The sequence below is a fragment of the Trematomus bernacchii genome, unplaced genomic scaffold, assembly GCF_902827165.1.
Source record: "Trematomus bernacchii unplaced genomic scaffold, fTreBer1.1, whole genome shotgun sequence".
NCBI lineage: Eukaryota > Metazoa > Chordata > Actinopteri > Perciformes > Nototheniidae > Trematomus > Trematomus bernacchii.
Window position 1 is genome coordinate 542,981 of NW_022987658.1, and position 7,538 is coordinate 550,518.

Genomic DNA, 7,538 nt, shown 5'->3' on the forward strand with positions numbered 1-7,538 from the left:
GTGTGTCAAAGAATAGATTTCAAAATACTGCTGCTGGTTTATAAAGCTTTGAATGGTTTAGGCCCAAAATACATGTCTGACCTCCTGCTAAATTATGAACCATCCAGAACTCTCAGGTCTTCAGGGACTGGTCAGCTTTCTGTCCCCAGAGTCAGAACTAAACATGGAGAAGCAGCGTTCAGTTATCATGCTCCAAATATCTGGAACAAACTCCCAGAAACCTGCAGGTCCGCTGCAACTCTGACTACTTTTAAATCCAGGCTGAAGACTTTTCTTTTTGCCGCTGCTTTTAATTGAACTATTCACATCTTAAACTGCACTGTAACTTTTAACTTTTATCCATGTATTTTTTCTTTTAATGTTTATTTTATTATCTTTTCTTTTTAATGACTGATTTTAAATGCCATTTTCATAATGTCTTCCATTTTTGTAAAGCACTTTGAATTGCCTTGTGTTGAAAGGTGCTATATAAATAAACTTGCCTTGCCTTGCCTTGTTGAGGAACCTGCGACCCAAGTTTTTCATTCATTGCATAACTACACCGTAGTTGTGTATAATATGATATGTCAATAAACCTTAGAAAATCTTGAAATCTTGAAAGGGATATGCAAAATAGTCATTATATACAGTCTTTAATTAACTATTAGTAGAGAATAACGACGAGTAAAGAATATACTTTATAGGGATCCTATTAATATCTAATAATAAATTATAAAATGCAATAACGTGCTTTAACCAGTAGGTGTCCCTTTCTATCAGCTGTGCACCGTTATGGCGTGAATACAGCCTATCTACCAATTGGATCAAATATAAAAGTCAGCCGAATTAGTGTTGATACTGCAAGGAGACGTATTGTGTGAAAAGAAATGTAAGATGTGTTGGAGTAGAACACTTCTGCTACGCGCCGTTCGTTGGATGAGGCTGGATCTCTATTAAATTAAGAAAGGAATTGAAAACACCGGAATCAAAGTTATAACAAATTATCTGAGTTTACTTCTAGTAGGAAACCAAACACATATACAAGTTATACAGAGTACTCGAGCACTCCGGACTTTCAGGTTTGTGATGCGATGCGGATAAATGCGTCAGGATCAAACCACTCATCAAACCAAAAAGAAATTGGACTTCAGGTTTGTGATGCGATGCGGATACAGTTATCAGGACCTGCCAACTCACCAAACCCAAAAGCATTTTTACACTCAAAAACCTCAGTATTCATATCTGTTTTTGGGGCGGAGATTTGTCGAGTCTTCCTTCCCATTTTTCTCCCAAGCGAATTAGAGAGCCCCTGGGGAGGAGCTGTTTAAACTGACCACCTCCCCCAAGTGCCCTGACTGGCTGGATTCGCTTCTGGCCGGGTTCAATCAGAGGTCTGACCAGAGAGTGAGATCCCAAGCCACACCAGGTCAAAAGTCAATGTTTATCTTTACCTTATCTTACTCTACATTCCTTTCCCTGGGGATATTTTCACCTAAACTATCCTCCTTCAGACATTTAAACTCTTCTCCACCTATTTAACGATGTATTTTAACGACTTAATGACGACATCTGCTTTTAGGGGTGATAAGAAGGATGTTGGTGTGTGAGACACAGAATCTCTGGATCAGTGAGTTTGAAAGTAAGAATAACATTCCTATTCTAAGTGACTTATCAAAACCCGTTTGTGATTACCTAAAACAGTTCAAACAATACATGTTTACTTCAATACAGTGTAGAATCATATCTTTTTACTTCAATCCCTCTTTTGATCTCACCTCACAAGATCAACATATAGCATTTGAAACATTACCACTGTCAATTTTCTTCTTACTGTGTCTGTCCCAACATTTATATAAACCCATCAGAAGTTGGGATATAGAGCACTTTAAACCTTTAGGAACAGTCCACAACAACAACTTATTATGACAGTGGAGGGAGAATAAAATATGTCTAAAAAGCAAAGTCCTTGTCAGCTGAGTCATCTTTACTCTACCCTCAATGGTGGAACTGATGAGTCTTAACACACAATGAGCAGATACAAGGCACACAACAACAACCACATGTCACTAAAATGGCAATAAAAGTAGCCACAGAAATCAGAAAAGACATTATCATACTTTTCCCTCTTTTGGTAACACATAGTTCTGTAGAATAAAAAATACCAATCCCTTATATTGTGGGATATAAAAATAAAGTTGAAAGTTCCTCAAAAAATGGATTGTTCAGACAAAGTTCCACACCGGCTATATCAACCTGTTTCAGCGGGAAATGGAGTTCCCTGTGCCGTCTTGGTTTGCCATATCTTCGTCCCCCCAGCCCGCTGACGGCGGCTTCTGGGGTGCTTGCTAGAGAGATGTGGCCTGATTGTCCTCCCCCGGCCCGCTGATGGCGGCTTCCGGGTCGACTGTTGGAGAGATGTCCTCCCGATCCTCCTCCTCCGGACTGCTGATGGCGCCTCCTGGGTCGACTGCCTTGACGAGAGCCAGATCTGTTCTGATGTCGTCTAGGGTCCTCGCAGGTGTTTTTCCCGACCGCACACTGGCTCCAGTGGTACCAGTTGTCTCCCTTTCCATCTGGGCGGACGGCATGGGAGGTCCCCTCCAACCAGACGTAATCTGCTGTGTTGGCCTTGTGTTTCTCGGGTCCCCCTTTTGACGTCAGCAGCCTGTGTGGAGAAGTCTCATACCAAGCCCTTAAGTTGCTGGAAATATGGTTTTGAAATCATCTCTTCTACTTCTTTAGTGTTTATTGGCGGCACCAACTAGACTGGAGTGTGGACAAGAGACTATGCAGAAAATAATAAACAAAAATTAAAATTAAAAATTAAAAATTAAAAATTAAAAATTAAAAATTAAAAATTAAAAATTAAAAATTAAATAAAAAAATAGAACAAAAATAAAAATAAAACAAAAAAGGAACAAACTAACAAAACAAAAAATAACCAAAGCTAGATTATTTTAAATGTATCAATTTCTCTTAAACGCAACAAACAAAACAAAACAAAAAATACCAAAACTAGTATTTTAAATTGATAAATGTCTCCTAAAGACGTAATAATCTCACATACATATTGTCTGATGTATATCCTATCCTTTTCCCCCTTTTTCTGAAATAGAACGCCGTTAACGGTGTTCTTATTTTCAGAAACATCGGGCCTTATACATCAGTTATTTAATATCAGCTATATATTTATTATTACTATTACTTATATATCAGGCATTAAATGTCAGCCTTCTTCCATGATTGACCTCGTCTACATTATCTGACTTATATTGATACGTTTCTGTTTGTATTTATTTAATATACTGGGCAATTTATTGATAACTTTTTGAATCTCCCTCTTTTCTTAACAACTGGAGCTATGGCTACTTTGAAATCTGACTTGGTTAAGAGATGATTTGTTTATTGGTGAGAGGCACACTCTTGCCCTCGTGATTGGGTGGGGTGGGTAGTTAGGGAGAGTTCCTTACAATCTCCAGATCTTCCTCTCTAGAGGTCATGCCTGTCTCTGACCCTTTGTGCTGCTGTGAATCTGCAGCACCTCAGGAGTAGAGAAAGGGGGAGATCTCTTCCCAAAAGTGTAAGCTCCCACATGAGCAACATAGCTCCACATTTAACTCTCCCTGATTTGTTTGTAAAGCGTTCTTTAAGGCCTGAATTGAGTCTTCTGTTGTGTAACGGAAAATCCCATTTCCAAAAAGGGTCAGTTCAATAGTCCTTATCATATTATCGCTCTGTGCTTGCATGCTAGGACCTATTGTCTTTGCCAGAGCTGCTGCTATTCTTTCTACATGTATTAGCTCCATATTAGCAGGGTTCACTAACATGGTTGGTTGATCCAGTTTAAGATTTTCAATATCTGCCATTACTATTTCCAACATTCCTTTTCCCTGAATATCAGGTCTAACAATGTGTTTTCTTTTAGGAGTATTAGATGGGACACTCATAAGTGGCATTTGTGAGCTATTATCTCCGTAGGGTGGAGGTAGGGTCTCAGACATTATACCACCTGCTTGTTGCTCTCTGTGTCTATGTCTTCTGCAATTCTTTACCCACAGTTCTTTTTACTGGATTTGTCTCTCAAGTATTACACAGATTTGACTTAAAAAAAAAATCACACATACCTTATCATATCACACTCAGGCACATTTTTATTGTGCGATGTTTATTTCAACAGATAGCGTGACTTCCAGAAGCAAGCTTCTACAATCTCCTCATGGTGATTGCGACTTCAGGTCAAGAGTTAAAACTCAGTCAACAAAATCTCTTTATCGTCACGTTTAATGAGCCTGATTATCCCCACAACAGTTTTGTGATGAGATACGGTCGTTCCAAATAATTAGTTGGAGGTCGCGTCTCTCTCCTCCTCTATCACCCACCATATAACAATTACAGAAATGTTATACATTTAAAGCACCACGAAAGGTAACCGCATTAATCACCCTCGTAGTCTTTAATAGAAGCATTGCAAAGTAACCGTATTAATCAATGATATTTTGACTTACGGGGAATTTAACCTATACTTCTTTTACAGCCTTACAGTTTTCGTATTTAGTGAGTGAAGGGCTGGGACTTATCTACCCGCCACACTCAAACACTATTTTTGCTCTAGGTCCAGGACTGAATACCCTTCTCTAAGCACTTCCCCAATATCCCCAACTTGTAATATGTATTGTATTTCCCACCGTGACTAAGAACACTGAGAACGCTGCTGACAACTCTAAAGTTTTAGTATAATCAATCACAGATTTTTGATATTCAAAACAGGTGTCTGCTCACCTTTTGTGTATAGCGCGCTTGCAGTTGTCAACAGTGTCTCTTTGTCCTCCCCCTGGACTGGATTCTGTCCCCTGGCTGTCGGCGTCCCTTTCTAGAGATCAGCTCACAAACGTCGGGAGTCACCACTTGTTGGAGTAGAACACTTCTGCTACGCGCCGTTCGTTGGATGAGGCTGGATCTCTATTAAATTAAGAAAGGAATTGAAAACACCGGAATCAAAGTTATAACAAATTATCTGAGTTTACTTCTAGTAGGAAACCAAACACATATACAAGTTATACAGAGTACTCGAGCACTCCGGACTTTCAGGTTTGTGATGCGATGCGGATAAATGCGTCAGGATCAAACCACTCATCAAACCAAAAAGAAATTGGACTTCAGGTTTGTGATGCGATGCGGATACAGTTATCAGGACCTGCCAACTCACCAAACCCAAAAGCATTTTTACACTCAAAAACCTCAGTATTCATATCTGTTTTTGGGGCGGAGATTTGTCGAGTCTTCCTTCCCATTTTTCTCCCAAGCGAATTAGAGAGCCCCTGGGGAGGAGCTGTTTAAACTGACCACCTCCCCCAAGTGCCCTGACTGGCTGGATTCGCTTCTGGCCGGGTTCAATCAGAGGTCTGACCAGAGAGTGAGATCCCAAGCCACACCAGGTCAAAAGTCAATGTTTATCTTTACCTTATCTTACTCTACATTCCTTTCCCTGGGGATATTTTCACCTAAACTATCCTCCTTCAGACATTTAAACTCTTCTCCACCTATTTAACGATGTCTTTTAACGACTTAATGACGACATCTGCTTTTAGGGGTGATAAGAAGGATGTTGGTGTGTGAGACACAGAATCTCTGGATCAGTGAGTTTGAAAGTAAGAATAACATTCCTATTCTAAGTGACTTATCAAAACCCGTTTGTGATTACCTAAAACAGTTCAAACAATACATGTTTACTTCAATACAGTGTAGAATCATATCTTTTTACTTCAATCCCTCTTTTGATCTCACCTCACGAGATCAACATATAGCATTTGAAACATTACCACTGTCAATTTTCTTCTTACTGTGTCTGTCCCAACATTTATATAAACCCATCAGAAGTTGGGATATAGAGCACTTTAAACCTTTAGGAACAGTCCACAACAACAACTTATTATGACAGTGGAGGGAGAATAAAATATGTCTAAAAAGCAAAGTCCTTGTCAGCTGAGTCATCTTTACTCTACCCTCAATGGTGGAACTGATGAGTCTTAACACACAATGAGCAGATACAAGGCACACAACAACAACCACATGTCACTAAAATGGCAATAAAAGTAGCCACAGAAATCAGAAAAGACATTATCATACATTTCCCTCTTTTGGTAACACATAGTTCTGTAGAATAAAAAATACCAATCCCTTATATTGTGGGATATAAAAATAAAGTTGAAAGTTCCTCAAAAAATGGATTGTTCAGACAAAGTTCCACACCGGCTATATCAACCTGTTTCAGCGGGAAATGGAGTTCCCTGTGCCGTCTTGGTTTGCCATATCTTCATCCCCCCAGCCCGCTGACGGCGGCTTCTGGGGTGCTTGCTAGAGAGATGTGGCCTGATTGTCCTCCCCCGGCCCGCTGATGGCGGCTTCCGGGTCGACTGTTGGAGAGATGTCCTCCCGATCCTCCTCCTCCGGACTGCTGATGGCGCCTCCTGGGTCGACTGCCTTGACGAGAGCCAGATCTGTTCTGATGTCGTCTAGGGTCCTCGCAGGTGTTTTTCCCGACCGCACACTGGCTCCAGTGGTACCAGTTGTCTCCCTTTCCATCTGGGCGGACGGCATGGGAGGTACACTCAAAAACCTCAGTATTCATATCTGTTTTTGGGGCGGAGATTTGTCGAGTCTTCCTTCCCATTTTTCTCCCAAGCGAATTAGAGAGCCCCTGGGGAGGAGCTGTTTAAACTGACCACCTCCCCCAAGTGCCCTGACTGGCTGGATTCGCTTCTGGCCGGGTTCAATCAGAGGTCTGACCAGAGAGTGAGATCCCAAGCCACACCAGGTCAAAAGTCAATGTTTATCTTTACCTTATCTTACTCTACATTCCTTTCCCTGGGGATATTTTCACCTAAACTATCCTCCTTCAGACATTTAAACTCTTCTCCACCTATTTAACGATGTCTTTTAACGACTTAATGACGACATCTGCTTTTAGGGGTGATAAGAAGGATGTTGGTGTGTGAGACACAGAATCTCTGGATCAGTGAGTTTGAAAGTAAGAATAACATTCCTATTCTAAGTGACTTATCAAAACCCGTTTGTGATTACCTAAAACAGTTCAAACAATACATGTTTACTTCAATACAGTGTAGAATCATATCTTTTTACTTCAGATGTTGTTTAATTGCTTATATATTTAAGATCCACGTCAAGTTTTCAGTTTTGGCGGCAGTTCCTGTTTGTCTAGAAGTCTTGTCATCAGGGCTCTATACATAGAGTTAACTACGGCAGATATGTCATATTTAATGCAGCCGAAACGTGTATTACAATGCCGTTATGTGATGACTTTCAAAGAGAAAAGCAAGCACACTCGGAATAATGTATTATTTAATTTTTTTATACAGTCTATGGTTGCTACAGAGGATTGTGGGTAATGTCCGTCAAACTTCCGGGTTCCTCCATGGGATCTTATTTCGGAAAAAGTATGCATTGAAGTCAATGGAGAGAGAAAGATTATCTTTCGATCCTGTTTGAATTGTGCCATGAATTACACATATGATGTTTGTCAATCTTAAATAATAATTTCC